Source organism: Mustela nigripes, chromosome 5 (assembly GCF_022355385.1).
Source record: "Mustela nigripes isolate SB6536 chromosome 5, MUSNIG.SB6536, whole genome shotgun sequence".
Taxonomy (NCBI): Eukaryota; Metazoa; Chordata; class Mammalia; order Carnivora; family Mustelidae; genus Mustela; species Mustela nigripes.
The window spans coordinates 37,370,304-37,388,642 of record NC_081561.1 but is presented as its reverse complement, the minus strand read 5'-3'; the positions used below and the strand labels follow the sequence as shown (position 1 = coordinate 37,388,642).

At 37.7% G+C, this 18,339-nt stretch overlaps 1 long non-coding RNA gene across 1 annotated transcript in view; it reads right to left on the bottom strand.

The window, feature by feature from the left end:
- The window catches only part of LOC132017221 (uncharacterized), a 115,466-nt gene that overhangs the window by 45,290 nt on the left and 51,837 nt on the right, over positions 1-18,339 (bottom strand). The window lies entirely within an intron of this gene.

Sequence of the window (18,339 nt, the reverse complement as noted above, 5' to 3'; positions counted from 1 at the left end):
AAGAAAACAGTAACATAGTTAAGATGGTGAAGGAAAGAAACTGTGAACCAAGGATTTTACATTCAACTAAGCTGACTGAAGTATAAAGACAGCAAACTGCCATCAATGTGCAGATACTTGAGGAACACTGTTTTTAGGAGCTTTCCCTTGGGGATAAGCTGGAGCTTCAGACAGCAAAAATAACTGGAGAAGCATTGCCATAGTGATTGAGAGTGAACATTAAGTATATATTTACATGGAGAAGAGACACAGGACCAAATAAATAAAATGTAGTATGCAATGGCTCTGTGTTCTGACTACACAGAGTAATTCTAAGAAATGAGAGAATAAGAAGAGCATACGAAAAACATGTAAAACAGTTTTTCAGTAATTATGATGGTAGTAGTTTTGGTATTGTAATTCTGAGAATGTTTTGTGTGACATGGAAGGAACATTCATTCATCCCTATTGTCCTTGACATGGATTCTTGCTGTGGACCAAAGGGGATCTGGATGAAAGAAGAGTTTAAGTAAATATGGAAATCAAATTGGAAGTATCAGTAGGAACACAGGAAGGATTTTATCTTTAAATAATAAATGTCAGATTTATATTTACAGTTATATATTATACATATTATATAGCACTATTATGAATATAATGGACTAAGCTAGGAGAGAGGTATATATTCTACAGGAGAGAAAAATAGGCATAATGTTACATAAGTGGCCAAGTTCCCTCCTTGTTCATTTCAGCCTGCCCACAGTACCTGCTTTCTGAAGTTGCTACCTTTGTATACTTAAGAGCCCTCATTTATGCCTTTTAGTAGTTAACCATCATTACCTAGTTAACAATGTTTTATATTAAGTTTTACCAGCTCCAATGATTTCTGTCTGCTGCTTAGATGCTGGCTGATGCAGGCAGTGCTTGTAGCTGAGCCTGTGGAATAGAACCAAACATTTGCATGTGCTGTGGTGAACTGCTGGAAGTTTCTGAGGAAGCCAAAGATGTTCCTAAAACATTGTGTCAGAAAGTTAAATATGGTTGACTTTTCTAGAAGAGGGAGAGCCAGGAGGTAAGAAGTGACGTAAGAGGTAAAAGAGGAATTCAGGTGTTGGCAGAGAAGATAAAAAGGAGAGGAGAGAGCTGAGAAAATTTAAGAAAGAACAGAATTTAGGATTGTTCAGAGAGGAAACTATAGGAGATGCCGAAGATTTTATGCCATCAGTACATTTTTGATGTACCAGAAATGATCATTTTAAGGCAAAGATGCTGATAAGGATACCAGAAGATGGATCTCAGTGGGAGGAAGGTGATTATTTGGGTCTTAGACATTTTGGGTTTTAAATGATAATGAGGTATCTGGGTAGAAATGTTTGGGAGGCAGTTGAGTATAAAGGTCTGAAGCTCGGAGAGATCAGGGTCATAGCTCTAAGTTAAGACTAATTATTCATCCAGTGTCTAGTATCTGGGGGCTGGTATGTAGAACTAACCCAGCACATTCATGGTCTCTGCCTCAGGGAGCACACAATCACGTGGCACATGTCTAAAAAGTTACTCATTCTAACGTTCTCTTTATAGACCTGACACCGAGGTCCTGAGGGTCCAGATGGCTCCCCATGTTTCTCACATTTAAGTAACAAGGTCAGAAATTGAATTTGGGTGTTCTAACATACTTTGGTTTTAGCATTCCAGGCCGTCTCTCCAGACATATTAGGCACTTAATGCCCTCCTTCCTACTCCTACCAATTGAAGTAAAATCGCAGCTCCTTCTTGAGCTGACTTCTCCAAGAGGTGAGGTGCTTTTCTTTCTATGGGAATTTTACTTTTAACGGACACCAGAGCCTTACTCTGCAGGGTATTGCTACCATGTTGGAATTTCAGAGACCAGCCAAGTCCTGATAGGCCTAAAGCTACACCTCACCAGAGAGTATGGACTTCCTCCAAAGTCTCAGCACCCCTCTACCTGCACCTCGGGCATTCTCTTGGAAACCAAATAAAAGAGTATTAGTCAAATGGAAAGGTGCCTAAGTACATGAGGGTAAATTTCAACTCCTACTCCCCTCTCATTCTTAAAAACTAAAATTTTGCTGACAAGGAAACAAGAGACCCTCGTGTGTTTGTGATTATCTAGCCAACTAAGTGTTTTCTTATTTTATCAGATATTAAAAATATAATGAAGAGGAATAGAGAAAGTATCAGTGTGTTTGGAGGTAGACAGTCTTTCTTTGGTTGCTTGAGAGCACATAGTTTTCAATGAGATAGCCTGGTTTAAATCTTGACCCCCTCCTGACTAGCTTTGTGACCTTGGGAAAGTAAGCTAAGCTCTCTGTGCCACAGTTCCTCACCAGTGAAATGTGGATACTTCTTCCGGTAGTTCTTACTGTATCTAAAGTGCTTAGAACAATGCCTGGCTCCTAGTAAACACTATGTAAGTATTAATACTATTGATACTTACAAAGTTTATTATATCTGACACACCTGACTTACTTGGTTTTTCCTGATTTGCCTGTCTGAGCTGTTGTGCTAGTGGCTGTGTAGGTGATGGCCCTACTCTCAAGTAATTTCACTTTATTTGGAAAGGCAGGATTTATGCCTGTGAAGAGATAACACACAGTGAGCTCAAGTAAAAATCCCAACTGCATAATCAAGTCAGTGCTTGCTGGGAGGGAGGGAGAATGAGTGGGTCTTAACGGTGGAGACCTAGGACTATGTCCATTTAAAAAGGAGGTGTGTATATGGAGGTGGAGATACGGAGCACAGAGAGAATGTGAGCAGTGAGGAGGGGACTCTGGACTAAGCTTTTATGTACCAGAAGCATCGTGATACAGAAAAGAGGAGATCAGAGAAGCAGGTGCGAACTGTGTGAGCAAGGGAAGGGAAGCAAAGAGACACTTGTGAGAGATATTGGCCAAGAAGACCAGTCCCTAAATCTCTGATATGAGGCTATGCATCTAGGAAAAATAACTGAGTTCTCAGGCCCAGGTAGCAGGTGGTGGAATGATGGTACCATTCACCAAAACAGCAAAACCACAGGCAAAAGCTAGCTTTGAAAGGACAGCCCATTTACAGCTTCCCAGGTTTGGCTGTTGGGAGGACTGGAAGAGACACTACACACAAATCACTTTGCACAGTGCCTGGCACCAAGTCAGAGCTCCATCTGTGCTAACCAGTATCATCTATGCTCTGGAGGCTGCACTGAAGGAATTTAAGTACAATGCTAAGACATGCTGGCCATGGATGTACATAGGAATGTACATATTATATTTTCTGGCTTTTGTTTGGATACTTGGCTTATTTTTCCTGAAAGAGACAAAATATATTCTTATAGCTGCAAGATTTACCTTGAACTCTCACCATGATTTTAACTATGATTAGAAAAATAGGTAACAAAAGAGACCGTAAGTGAGGACTTCCAAGAGGCCCGAGGGAGGCAAATTAGCCAACATTCTGTCATTTTCCCTCTGATTAAAAGTCTCCCTTGGAGTCATTTTTTTCCCAACACAGAATAAAGGAAAAGGGAAGTCTTCACAGCCTTTGGTTCAGAAACAGTTGATGGTATTGTTAGAACAAGTACATTTCATTATATGCTATAAAACTTGCTGAGCGTGCTGATGGCATTATAGAGTCATGTAGGGGAAATGCCCGAGGAGTCCTGGCTGCATTAGAATTCATTGTATATAGTGTAATGAGTTTAATTTGTGAAAAATAAATTTAATAATCTGTTGACTTTTGTTCTTTCTAGACTCACTCCTTTGAGTTTTACTTAGAAAAGCATTTACTTAAAAGCTTCATGAACAATGAAAACAAGCACTGAAACTCAAGCTTTACACCACGGACTGCAACATTTTAAGCTATGGTGGGGAAGAGAGGTGTAAAGGAGCAGGCAATTACTGCTTTTTTTTCTTTTTTTTAAGGATGTTTTCATTGAAAACTGGTACCCTTTTAAAAAACAATGCATCAGCTGTTGTGTTTATCTTCTTTCACTGCCAAAGCAAATGGAGATTCTAGGCTCAAAGAATACTAGATCCGAGAGGCGGCTTGGCAACCCTACACTCTGCAGATGAGGACACTGACCAGTGATGTGTTCCAGGCCACAGGAAAACCCCGGAATCCGGACGGGAACTTGGATCTGGCTGCCTGCTTATCTGCTGCCCCCCTTTCTTCCCCACCTCTCTGCCCTCACTGAATGCTCTTACTGGTAACCAGAAGGGGATTCTTTAAAGCAGTAGAAGACTTCAGAATTGGGAGGGGCCTTTGAGAGCAAAAGCCTCAACCCGGTGACGCTCTGGAGCTTGCTCAACATTGGAGATAAAAGTGAGTGAGGAGGGCCTGGACCTAGCTTTCCTGACTGAATTCTCAGCCATTTGTATTTCTTTAAATCACTCCAGATCAGTGAACGGGTGACTGAGTTCCTGTCAAAGTAACCGCAGCAAGGTTCATCCTCCTTAAGACCGCTGTACTTCATGCTTCTACTTACCCTGCTTCTCTGGACCTAGAGATCTCTGCAGATCTCCTCTGCAGACTAGAAGGACAGATGGGGCAGATGGTCTATAGGCTCTTCTAGCCCAAACATACCATACGCTGATGACTGTGGATACAGTGCATGACCGAATTCCCTAGATTCCTTTAATAAACATTTTGCTGCAACAGACTCACTGTTTCTTTCTTTTCCTTTTTTTAAGATTTTATTTATTTGACAGACAGAGACCACAAGTAGGCAGAAAGGCAGGCAGAGAGAGAGAAGCAGGCTCCCAACTGAGCAGAGAGCCCGATGCGGGGCTCGATCCCAGGACACCAAGATCATGACCCGAGCCAAAGGCAGAGGCCCAACCCACTGAGCCATCCAGGTGCCCCTAATTGTTTCTCTTTCAAACAACCCATGACATTTCCTGCCTCTGCACCTTTGCAAACCATTCCCCTTCCCTGGAATCACTCTTTCACCTTATCTTAATTGTCCTGATTATGCTTCCTACAGAATGTGAGTGCCATGGGAGTAAAGGCCTGTCCTGTTTGCTGCATTAGTCCACCACTGGGAACAGTGCCTGGCACACAGTAGGCACTCGGTAAATAATGAATCCAAAAGATTATAGTTGCTGCTTGATTCCCATCTTTTTATTATTTATTTTAATAATAATCTAATTATTAAAACATAATTAGGGGTCCTTGATTCTCACCTGGGGGCTCAATCCTGTCTTAGATTCTGCTCAGTTTCAAACAGAATAGCTGTCAGAGCTCTTGCCAAGAAAAGAAACAACTTGGCATTGAATTAATTTTGCTGCTTCTTGGGTTCTGACCTTGGGCCTTCTCTAGGGACTCTGGTTTCCCACCTTTTTATTGCCTTCAGAGTGCATTGGGGTCTGATGACGAGTCTAGCAATCTTCCCCACCAGGTGGGGGTTCGGTGCGTGTTACTTAACTTTATGCTTAAAAGGTGATGCCATTCTTCTGGATATCAACTTTTGCCTTCCAGGCTGCTCTACCTTCCTGTAATGGCCATTGACTCTGTCTTCACAGTGCCGACGATATCCTGGGAGTGAACGACTCTTGGTCTCCATCCCTCCCTATCCTTCTCTGGTTAAGTCAGTTACTTCATGATCCATGTCATGTTCTATGTAAGAGTCACTGTCCTGGTACCTGGCATATCAACGTCTGTTAAGATGTTTGCCTTGCCCTGCCCATGAGCCAGGGTTTTCTCCCTAAACTCCAGTCTACCTGCCCGATTTATCCATGTTGTTGTTTTAGGGTTCCTCTCTTGGTGCTGTTTCTCCTGTGGAGTCACTCTGCCACCAGGAGTTGGGGTGGCAAAGCCAACCACTGGCATAGATGGTCTCTTCAGTGTTTCATCCCTGACCCCAGTTAGCAGAGTCTGCTGGCCATACTGCTCTTCCTGCCTGAGATGTGCCCCTCTTTCAATCACGTTCATGTTCAGGGAAGGATGGTTCTTTCCTCTTCTAGTATCACGGTTAAAAGACAGTGTTCTGGGCCACAGTGCCTAGATACGATGAGTTGTATGGCTGAGGCAAATTACTCAGCTCTAAGCTTCAATTTCTTTATCTGAAAAGTGGGGGAGGAATGCAGGTCATAATAGTAATTTGTCTTGTATGGTCCTGATGAGGATTAAGTTAGGAGTATAACCAGCAAGTTCTGTAGCCCAGAGTTATTGGGCTCCCCTACATGCCTCAGCCCTCTGAACCGCTCTATCCTATGAGCTTCCATAACACTTATTCTCTATATTCTTATTTTGCATTTAGGGGTACTATATCGCACCTGCAATTTCCATTTTTAGATCCATATCTTACATGTCCAGCTATACTGTCGGTTCCTTCAGGTAAAAATCTGTGCCTAGTATCACCTTATACCTCCCAAGCCTAGCCCCATGCCTTGCATATAGCAGACACATAGTAAATACTTACTTTTATTGTTGACATGAATAATCACCTCATCATTCTAAAGATCAAACATTACCATCCCACGAACTCTGCCCACCCCAGAGTTCATTTCCCTTGTTGATGGTGCATGGGCAAGGATAAATGTCAAGGCAGAAAAAAACTCTTATTAACTATCCCAGGGATTATGCAGGTAGCAGCTGTCCTGGGACAATGTTCCTTATTAATCATGTTCTTAGACTTATTTGCAACAGTGGCTAGAAATAACAATGTTCAGACTAAAAATCTGCTTTCCAATTAGCTCAGGAAAAAAATGGCATCTGGGACTCAGCCAGTAGGAAGCTAAGAGACTCACTCCACATATTTCAAAATACTGCTTCACTTGTAATGGCAGTCGCCTCTCCTGACTAGAGAGTTTCAGATTGGTAAGTTTCCTGACCCCAAGCACTTTGACTTCACTTACTATTGACCAGTAATAGAATGAAAGGTGGTAAGTTCAATGTCACATCCTCTCTCCTGGAGAAAGGCATTTCACACAATTAACAACTTAAAATTTGGGAGCAGCCTTTTAAGAAAAGCTTATTTGGATTCTGAATTGAAAAGCAAAGACACTGGTGCTCAGACACGGTACTACATCTGCAGCGAAAGGATTAAAGGAGAGGAGTGAATCAAACAAGTAAGTTATGGAATACTCCAGCATTTAGACTAAAGGCTATATAGCTGGAGGTTGGGAGTGGGGACCTAAACAGGGAGGAAGTTCAGTTGGGTTCCAACTCCTCCCCTTTCTCAGCTCCAGAGGTGGCACTATCTCTTTGTCTATTTCTTCTATAAAGTGGGGGAAACCCCTATTTTCCCATCCTGCTTTCTCAGAAGGTTGCTGTAAAGATCATATGTGGTAATATTTTTGAAAGATCCTTTTGGGTTTAGAAGTGCTGAGTAAACATAAGTCGAACAAAATGGTTTTGTTGACCACAGAACCCTTCTGGACCTGGTGGTCTTCCCAGTGCCGGGCACAGAGGCCTGGACAGAGTGAACAGTAGGGTACAGGGAATGCCATGCTGGTGACAGTTACCACTTCACTGGAGACAGAGACAGGCTGATCTGAAGGAGGACAGGATATTCTTATGAAGTAAATCTTGCTTTTCCCTTAGAGTGAATATACAAATTCTAATTTAGGGATCTAGAGGGTTTTGTTCCAGATCATGTGGAAGGGGTCCACAGGCAACATGGCCAGGGACAAGATTTCTATCTACCTCTCCTCAGAAATCTCTAGATGCTCTAAGAGCAAATGCTTATTTTTCTATGGGCCAGTCTTCTTTTGGGAGGAGAGAACTGAGGAAGAATGAACTTAAAACTACAAAGGGGTTATTGTTTGGCAAAGAGGGGAGAGGGTGATTTTTCTCAAGGAAAGAAAAATGTGACAGTAGGGAGAGCAAGGGAAGAGTTTTAGGTCTGTTTCAGGGTTGGAGGTAGCACAGCCCATTACCAGCAGAGGCCTGGGTAGACTTCTGGATATTTTTAAGAAGAAGAAATGTAATTACCTTTCTGAGATGGCTTAAGGGCATTTCTTTTCAAGGCCACTTCAGTTTCTTTGCTGAGTCTATAAACTTTGTAAGGAAAAGCAGAAATGTATATCCACTTCAAGAATAATGTGACAAGCTATCTTTTACAGTAAACTCTTGCTTTTTAGAACTTTTTGTTTTTCAGTACTGAGAGTTCTAAGAAATGAAGGATAATATTAAAATTTGAGAGCAGTAACTCAGGAAAATACATTAGTAACTAAATTGTTAAGCTGTTACATAATTTCCCATTAGGTTATCTACCTTACCTGTTACTTCTAGAAATGTAGCCCCAAATGCTATCTCTAAAGAGGGTGGTAAACAATGAAAAGCCAAAAGCCAGGTATCTCTAAGAGACTGATAATTTCCAGCTTGGAGCAATTCATTGTCAAAATTCCCAGGGTCTTAGAAAGAAATTGCCAACATTAGATTGCCCACATTTCTCCAAGAAAAACAGAGATCAAAAGAGACATATATAAATAACATAAATAACTGACCCAAACAATAGCCTCAGAGGGGTTCCAAAGAGGCTTCCTTAGAGAGAGATGCTTACAACGCTTTTTCAGAAAAATTCAACTTTCTTAACAGTGCTAATAACATGAAACCTTTAGGAAGAACTTTCCATCTACTAACCTTTGGGGGAAAAGCCCCACTTATCCAGAGGCAAGAAACAGTTCATACTAGATGATCCATTAATCCCTGAACTAGGCCTATAGATGAAATGGTTTATAGAAAAAAGAATTTTAGAATTTACAACCTTTTCAAAAACTCAAAATAACTCCTGTTATTTCTCTGTTTCAAGTAAAGATTCAGGGGTGCCTGGCTGGCTCAGTGGGTTAAAGCCTCTGCCTTCAGGTCAGGTCATGATCCCAGGGTCCTGGAATCGAGTCCCGCATCGGGCTCTCTGCTCAGCAGGGAGCCTGCTTCCCCTCTCTCTCTGCCTGCCTCTCTGCCTACCTGTGATCTCTGTCTGTCAAATAAAAAAATAAAATCTTTAAAAAAAAATAAAGATTCACAGGCAGGTACAAAGAGTAATGATTTTTAAATTAAAAAGTTTTATGAGATTTTCAAGTAGAGGAATAAAGCTAGAGGGTCAAGCTTTTCCTCTGAAGGTGGCGGGGGGGGGAAAGGTAGAGTGAAAGGAAAATATAAAAGCCAAGCAGGAGAGAAGAAAAATATATTGAAAGATGCCCATTAAAAAATATTTACAGAGTATAATAAAACTATTTAATCTTAACTTTTTATTACTAAGAGCATTGTTCCCTAAGCAAATTAATAGCGTAAAGAAGATTCCAGGTAGGACCCAGAACTTAATTATGAGAATAAGTCATGCTTGTCATTAACAGCATAGTTTGCAAACCAAAAATGTCTTACCTGATGATTATGTGTTTGTAACAGAAAGGTTGGGAAAAATCCTACCTGATGATGCTTTGGCAAATCATCAGTCGGAGTTAAATGTTTATGATAATAATCAAAGTCTTTTAGAGACTGGAAAATATAAGAGGAAATCTAAACTGATTCTGCCTCTCAAGGTATATATGAGAAAATGGAGTTTCTTAGTGGTACAATGTTTGGCTAAGGATTGTGTCTAGTTGGTTAAAAGGATCTAGGATCATGTTTTAAAGTTTCTCATTCAGGTTTCTTTTCTCTATCATAATGCTTAACTGAAAACAGTCCCAGAATCGGAGAATTTCACTCCGCTTTGGAAGAGGCATTAAAATTCATGTTTTTGGTATCCTTTCCACTGAAGTATAATATAATATAATATAATATAATATAATATAATACAATTATATCATTTATATATATTATATATATAATACATACTGAAAAGTGTACAATTCTTAGGTACAGAGTAAACACACCCACCCTAGCAGAGAAAAACACATTACCCAAACTGCACAAAGCCCCTTTTACCCCTTCAAGGCAGAACCCACACCGTACAACACAGTTACTTATTTCTATACCCAGGTGAGGAATAAACAAACTGAGGTCCACATTGGATAAATGGTTTGTCCAAAAGCAAATTGTTAGCAAGAACAATGAAACAAGGTCTTATGATGCCAACTTCAGTATTTTTTCACCAAGTTAATTCCATCTAATTTAGCTAACAATATAAAGCCCAACACTGTAAAACTGCAAAAGAGTGCCCCAAACATTTGTTGAATGAATTAATGAAATCATTCCTGAAGTTCCTCCTGTTTCATACCTTATTTCTGTGACCTTGGTGTGTTTTTTCTTGGGTCTCTCACCCACATTGGAAGGTCTCATCATATCTTGTTGATGAATCTGGGCTGAATAATTTTGAACAAGGTACTATGAAGCTGTATGTGTGGGTGCTGTCACCCTTTATAGGGTTTTCCTCTAAGAGGGTTGAATGTGAGCTCATTTCACTGGGTGAACTCCCATGTCCATATTGGAAAACTTATTTCTGGGGTTAGTTTATTTTGATAGAAAGTAATCCTTCAACCACCTGGGGAAACATGAAAACTGTTAGAGTTCTAGAAGCAGTATGAAAGAAGTAGTTGTGTGACCAGTTCCTCCTGCAGACTTTCACTAAATCCTGTTTTCATTTCTATATCTCATTCCCATTGTCCTCTGGGGATGACTAGAAGTTGATCTACCTTTTATTGTCACCATGCAGTAACAAGTCCAAACAATGGCAATAATAAAATACTCTCCTACCTTCAAATATTAGCTTGGTCTGGTTCTAAACATTTGTGGTTGCTTTTTTTTTTTTTCAACCTTATAGATTTAATTTACATACCTTAAAACCCCCTACATTAAGGGCACATTTGATAAATACTGGTAATTATACACAGTTTGATCAATTTGGAGAACTGCATTCAGGATATTGTTCCATTCCTCTAAAGAGTTTTCTTGGGCCCCTTTGCAGTTGATACTCTGATCCAACTTTCAGTCCCAGTCAGCTATGGATCTGCTTTCTCTTCCTATGCATTTTACTTTCAAGAATTTCATATAATGGGGGCACCTGGGTGGCTCACTGGGTTAAAGCCTCTGCCTTCAACTCAGGTCATGATCCCAGGGTCCTGGAATCGAGTCCTGCATTAGGCTCTCTGCTCAGCAGTGAGCCTGCTCCTCACTCTCTCTCTGTTTGCCTCTCTGCCTACTTGTGATCTCTGTCAAATAAATAAATAAATAAAATCTTTAAAAAAAAAGAATTTCATATAATGAAATCAAATAGTATGTGCTCTTTTGTGTTTTCTTTCACTTAAGATATTTTTGAGGTTTATCCATCCTGTACATATTAATATTCCTTTTATTGCTGAGCAGTTTTCCATTTTATTGATATATCAAAATTTGTTTATCCAGTCACATGTTAGTGAACATTTGGGTTCTTCCAGTTTTGGACAATTGTGGATAATGCTGTGAACATTTGGTGTAAGTCTTCACATAGACATACAGTTTCATTTTTTTTGGATAAACCCCTAAAAGTAGGATCGACAGATCCTAGGTTTAACTTTCTACGATATGCTATGCTGACTTCCAGGGTAGTGCCATTTTGGTTTCCATCAGCAATGTTTGAGAGTTGTCACGGCACTACATCATCAACACTTGCTATTAGTATTTTTAATTTAGGCTATTGTGGTAGAGTGTTGTATTATCTAATTTAGTTTAAGTTTCATTTCTCTGATGATTTGTGATGATAACAAGTTATCATGCTCTTTTTAAAAAATTTTTTTATTTTTTAATAAACATATAATGCATTATTAGGCCCAGGGGTACAGGTCTGTGAATTGCCAAATTTACACACTTCACAGCACTCACCATAGCACATACCCTCCCCAAGGTCCATGAGTTATCATGTCCTTATTTGCCATATGTTTATCTTCTTTTGGTAAATGTCTGTTCAAATTGTTTTTCTCTCTTAATGGATTGTTTGCCTTCTTGAATTGAAAGAGTCTTTTTTTATATCTTAGGGTAAAGCCTTTGTCATATGTATTTTGAAAATATTTTCCTAGACTAAATTTGTCTATTTTGCTTCCCTCAACTCTGTTTCAGAATATAAGTTTTGGGGCGCCTGGGTGACGCAGTGGGTTAAAGCCTCTGCCTTCGGCTCAGGTCATGATCTCAGGGTCCTGGGATCGAGTCCCACATCAGGCTCTCTGCTTCCTCCCTTCTCTCTCTCTGCCTGCCTCTCTGCCTACTTGTGATCTATCTGTCAAATAAATAAAATCTTAAAAAAAAAAAAGAATATGAGTTTTAATTTTGATATATTTTGTCAGTTTTTTTCTTTTATAGCCATGTTTATAGTGTCTTAAGAGATCTTTGATTCAGGTCACAATTTTTTTTTGTTCTCTTCTAGATGCTTTATACTTATATTTCTTATGTTTAGGTCTATAATCCATTTTGAGTTAATTTTTATGTGTGGTATTATGAATTGAGGTTAATTTTTTATACAGATATCCAGTTTCTCCAGCACAACTTAAAGACTACTTTTTCTCCATGGAATTACCCTGTCTTAAGAAAAGACTTGGCATATTCCAGAAATATAAAGGTCAGGTGGTCTGAATTTAGTGAAAGAGGGGGAGAATGATACACAATGATGTTGGAGAGAGAAATAAAGGCCAAACCTTGTAAGGTCTTATAGGTCTTGATAAGAAATTTGGATTTCATTCTGATAGTAATATAATTGCTTCAGGGATTTTAAACATAGACAGAGGATAATCTGAATTATATTTTAAAAAAGACAATTCTTCATCTGTTTGTACCAATCCAATGAAACCATGCTAATGAAGGTCACTGCTGACCATGCAGTAGTAAGCTGAGTTTGATGGAGTTTTATTGTTTTTCAGTGGGGCAAAATTTGACCCAGAGCTCAGCAGTTTTTAACTGCCAACCACACATTTGCCTTTTCCCCTCTCTTTGTAGCAGCCTTTTTAAAACCAGAGCTAATGCACGTTTTTGAATGCTAGCTTATATATTGCTACTGCCAGAAATCTTTGCCAAGGTTATCAAAAATGCTACCTGGTGCTATATGTCTTTTTGGCTTCTCTTCCTTTTGCTACTTCCTTATTGCCAAAGCAAACACTGTGTTAATGCCAATAGGAAAAAGCTTAAGAAGACTTTTTAGTTATTAGAGACTGCATACCGCTTGGTGATTATCACTAGCTTGATTTAAACTATATGAAATTAACTAAACATGAAGAAACTAGGATAGTATTTTATAATAAAGTAGATTTATAATGCATTGTGATTATCCATTGAACTTCAAAATGATTAGCTTAAATTTATAAAAAAAGATTTTGATACAGAAAAGTTTTGTTCTGTATAAGAGTAGATTATAAGAGAAATTGTAGATTTCCTAATAATAGAATTGGTTTATTTTGGCAAAATTTTGTTGAAGGATGGTTAACTGGTTAAGTTATATCTAGATTACCTTTTCTGTTTAATTCCGAAGACTCTTATTTAAATATATATTTGTGCTTAAACTTTAGTAGCTTTAGTGTATGATTTAACTTTCAGAACATTCAGTATATTAAAGTTAAGAGATAAAAAGTGAAAGTTAAATCAAGTTGAACAAATAGGTTACTATTGTTTTTCCTTTAATGAGTTTTATATGATTAATATCAACTGTTTGGCTGATCGGTTCTACAGATAAGTTTCAAATTTGCATCATAACTATATAATTTATTTAATATTGTAAGAATGTTGGTTAAGAAGACAGACACTTTATTAAGTAAATGTTGGTACTAGTCTTGATAATGTTGATATTCTCTAATTTTAATTTCTTCATTTTATCTCCATGTTAACTTAATGTTCATTTTAAAGATTATTTTAGGTGTTTAAATATAGAATTTAGTTTTAGTCTTCTAAAGTTTTAACATTTACTCAAATAGTCTTGCTAGAAAGGAGTTAGAAAAATTTTTTTAATTTTATTTTTTAAATTAATTTATTAAAAATTTGAGTATAGTTGACATACAATGTTATATTAGTTTCGGGTATACAACGTAGTAACTCAACTTTTCTATACATCATGCAGTGCTCACCACAAGTGTACCACCATCTGTCACCATACAATGCTATTAAAATATCATTGACTATATTCCCCATGCCATACTCTTTTATTCTGGAATTGGGAAATTTTTTAATTTACAGAGATATAGAGAAACTTCCCTTTCTGTTGGACTAGATAATATGAAAATTCTCCCACTAATAGCATGTGGAAATTATGGGATTAATATCTTCAAAACAAAGAGAAAACTGAAACCAGAGTGGAAAGCTAGGACTAATGTCCTGATTTTTCTACAGTGTCTATAATACTAGAAATAGAGGCCAGGGTTTTGAAAGCTTTTTGAAGGAATAGAAGATAGAAGATGTCCAATAAGATGGGCAATTAACTAACACTCATACATAAAAACAGGATAATCAGAGGGCTAGAATCTCAGTGAATGGCTGAACTAGGAAAAGAAAATCATATCTTGGTGAAAGGGATCAAACGGAAACTTTAAAAGTTTTAGTCCTTGGCTTCATGTGGAAGAAAATTGTTCCCTAAAAGTTAATTTTCAGTCTACACACAAGCTCATGGTTTGAATTTACAAAACCTGCACCATTCAAGAAAAACCTTACTAACAATTTAAAGTGCTTCAGAGGACTAGAGTACCAGAGTGTTAAAGTACCTAACAGAAGTAAATGCATATTTATCAGGTCAAAGTCATTTCCAACTTGTCTCTTTCAAATTAAGGTCCACCAAATAAAAGTTACACACAAAAGAAAACAAGCTACAGTGAGGAGAATCATCAAAAACAGCAAACAGTAAATTAGATAGACTTGACCTAAGATCTGACACAGGATTGGAAATGTTGAAATTATGCTTAAAATATTCCTGTAAATAAAAAAAGAATATTGTAAATACGACCAAAAACTAAGATTGAGAATATTTTAACAATTATATAACACTGGAAAGGAGATAAGCAGAATCTATAGAAATAAAAGATATTTAAATTAAAACTCTGTGGGTTGGTCAAACATCAAATCAGACACAGTTAAAGAGAAATTATCAAACTGAAGAACAGATCTGAAGAATTATGCAGAATTTAGCACAGAGAGATTAAAAAAGTATGGAAGACAGGTTAAGAGATATGGAAGACAGAATGAAAAAGTCTAATACATAGCTAATTGGAGTTCCAGAATAAAACAGTACTGAGAAGAGGGAGAGATAATTTTGAAAAATTTTTTTGAAATATTTTTTATAATGAGGATTTTCTATAATTAAGGAAAGACAGAGATTCTTAGATTTAAGAAAACAATAAATCCCGTGCAGAACAAATAAAAATTAACAAACCCAGTCACACAGGAGTTAAAGTAGGATCATCAATGACAAAATAAAAAGTAACTTATTAAAATAGGTGGACACCTATCTTCAAATAAAAGTTAGATTGAGGTCATAGCAGCAAAATGGAAGCCTGAGAACACAAATACACCTCCAATGTGCTGAGAGAAAATAGAAGTTCATCTAAAATTAGAAACTTACACTGTCTTTAAGAATGAGGATTAAATATATTTTCAGGTAGACACAAATTAGAGGAGTTCACCACCAACAGAATTCACTTAAAAAATTTCAAAAAGATGCACTCAAAGTAGAAGCAGATGTCTCCGATAGAAGGTCTAAGATTCAAGAAAGAATGGTATGTAAAAAAAAAAAAAAAAAGGTAAACATGAGGGAAAATATAAACTAAGATGGGCTGTATAAAAAGTAGTAACACTGATTTGGGGGTAAAATTATTAAAATTTTATACTAATAACATTTAAGACAAGGAGGGAGTTGTCATATGTTGAATTATTCCCTTTGAAAAGGATATGTTGGAACCCTAATTCACAATATCTCATAAGGTCACTTTATTTGGAAATAGTCTTTACAGAGGTAATTTCAGTTTAAATAAGGTCATTAGATGGCCCTAATCCAATATGACTGGTGTCCTTACAAAAAAGAGAAATTTAGACACAGATAACACATAGGAATAAAACCATGTGAAGTTGAAGGTATGCTTCTACATGCCAAAGATTGCCAGAAAACCACTGGGAGCATTCAAGAAATAGAACAGATTCTACCACACAGTCCTCAGAAGGAACCAACACTACTGACACCTTGATCTTGGATTTCTAGCTTCTAGAACTGTGAGACCATAAACTGTGATTCTTTAGGTCACTCAATTTGTGGTTCTTTCTTACAGCAGCCCTAACAAACTAATACAGAAGTGTTTAGAGTAAAGTGTCCAAAGTGATGAGAGTTCTAATAATTTTATATTATTTGCAAAGATAATATTACATATTTTAAGGAAACTATGTATGTTGGAAGTTACTAAAAATGAAAATATATCTTTTACTTCAATAGAGAATAAACAATAAAAAATAAACTCTCATGGTATATATGGCTGATTCCACATCTGAAAGGTACAAGATGATCCTGGAGCATTTTCATACTGGAGAGCAACAAAAACCTCAAAGATTTCTACTAACAGACTCATAAACTAATCTGATTAGGTTGCACTGGCCAAGAAAGGGAAATTTATACACTAACAAAGATAACAAATGTTGTGGATTAACATTTATCTAATATATTTAAATCCAGAAGTTCAAAATGATACTAATTATTTAAGATTTATAGGAATAAATGAACAAACTCACTAGTTACTTTTGGAGGGTTCTAGAAAATGATTTCATTATTTTCGAAACTAGCCAAAAATCTGTCAATAATTAATCCTATTGTCTACTAGGAAGATGGTGGAGTAGGAGGATACTGGGCTTACCTAGTCCCATGGATATAGCTGGATAAAAATCCACATCAGTGTAAATAACCCAGAAAAGGTCCCCCCAAACTGGCAGAACAGACTCTCCATGGCCATATATAGAGGCCATGATGAACAGGGTAGAAGGGGCAGAGACATGATCAGGAACCAAAGTGACCCATGGGAGGGTGGGATGCCACAGGCATGGAGAGGGAAGAGGAGCAGGTACCATTCCAGGTACCCCAGGTACAGGGGAACCACACTGGGAAGATGAATCCCCATAACACTCAACTTTGAAAAGCAGAGGGCTTAACATCTCAAGTTCTTTAATTAGTGGGGCTTAACACCTGGAATTTTAAGAAATCAATGGATTTAGTTCTAGGAAAGCTGGACAGTGACAGGAAACTAAGTCCCCACCCTCAAAGAGACAGAACAACAAAAGCCCTGCTGAGATATAGGCTAAATCCCTTTTGCATACTGGTGGGAAATTCAAACTGGTGCAGCCAAGGTGGAAAATAGAACTACCTTATGATTCACCAAGTATACTACTAGTTATTTACTCAAAGAATACAAAAACACTAATTCAAAGGGATACATGCTTCCCATTGTTTATAGCAGCATTGTCTACAAGAGCCAAACTATGGAAATAGCCCATATCCATCAACTAACGAATGGATAAAGAAGATGGGATATATATACACAATGGACTATTACTCAGCTATAAAAATGAATGGAATCTTGCCATTTGCAACAACAGGGATGAAGCTAGAGAGTATTATGCTAAGCAAAATAAGTCAGTTAGAGAAAGACAAATCCCACATGATTTCACTCATATGTATAATATAAGAAATAAAACAAAGGAGCAAAGGGGAGAAAAAAGAGAGAGGCAAACTAAGAAATAGATTCTTAACTACAAAAAACAAACTAATGGGTACCAGATAGGAGGTAGGTGGGGGATGTTTAAATAGGTGATGGGGATTAAGAAGAGGCGTTGTGATAAGCACAGGCTGATGTATGGGAGTGTTAAATTACTATATCGCATACATGAAACCAATATAACACTGTATGTTAACTGCTGGAATTAAAATGAAAACTTAAAAAAACGATAGAAAGAAGTAAATAATAAGGGTTAGAGTGGAAATAAATGAAATAGAAACTAAAACAACAACAACAAAACAATAGTTCGATGAAACCAGGAGCTGATTCTTTAAATACATCACAAAATGATAAACTTTTAGCCAGTTGCATCAAAAATTAAAAAATAAAAACAAAAGAGAGACTCAAACAAAAAATGAAAGAAGTGAAATAGTAACTGAAACCACAGTAATACAAAAGATTAGGATGGGGTGCCGGGGTGGCTCAGTGGGTTGGGGCCTCTGCCTTCCGCTCGGGTCATAGTCCCAGGGTCCTGGGATCGAGCCCCACATCAGGCTCTCTGCTTGGCAGGGAGCCTGCTTCCCCCCCTCTCTCTCTGCCTGCCTCTATGCCTACTTGTGATCTCTCTCTGTCAAATAAATAAATAAACTCTTTTAAAAAAAGATTAGGATATTACAAAAAATGATATGCCAACAAATTCGGCAACTAGAAGAAATGGACAAATTCCTAGGAACATACAGCCTACTAAAATGGAATCAGGAAGAGGTAGAAAACTTGAACAGACTGGTTA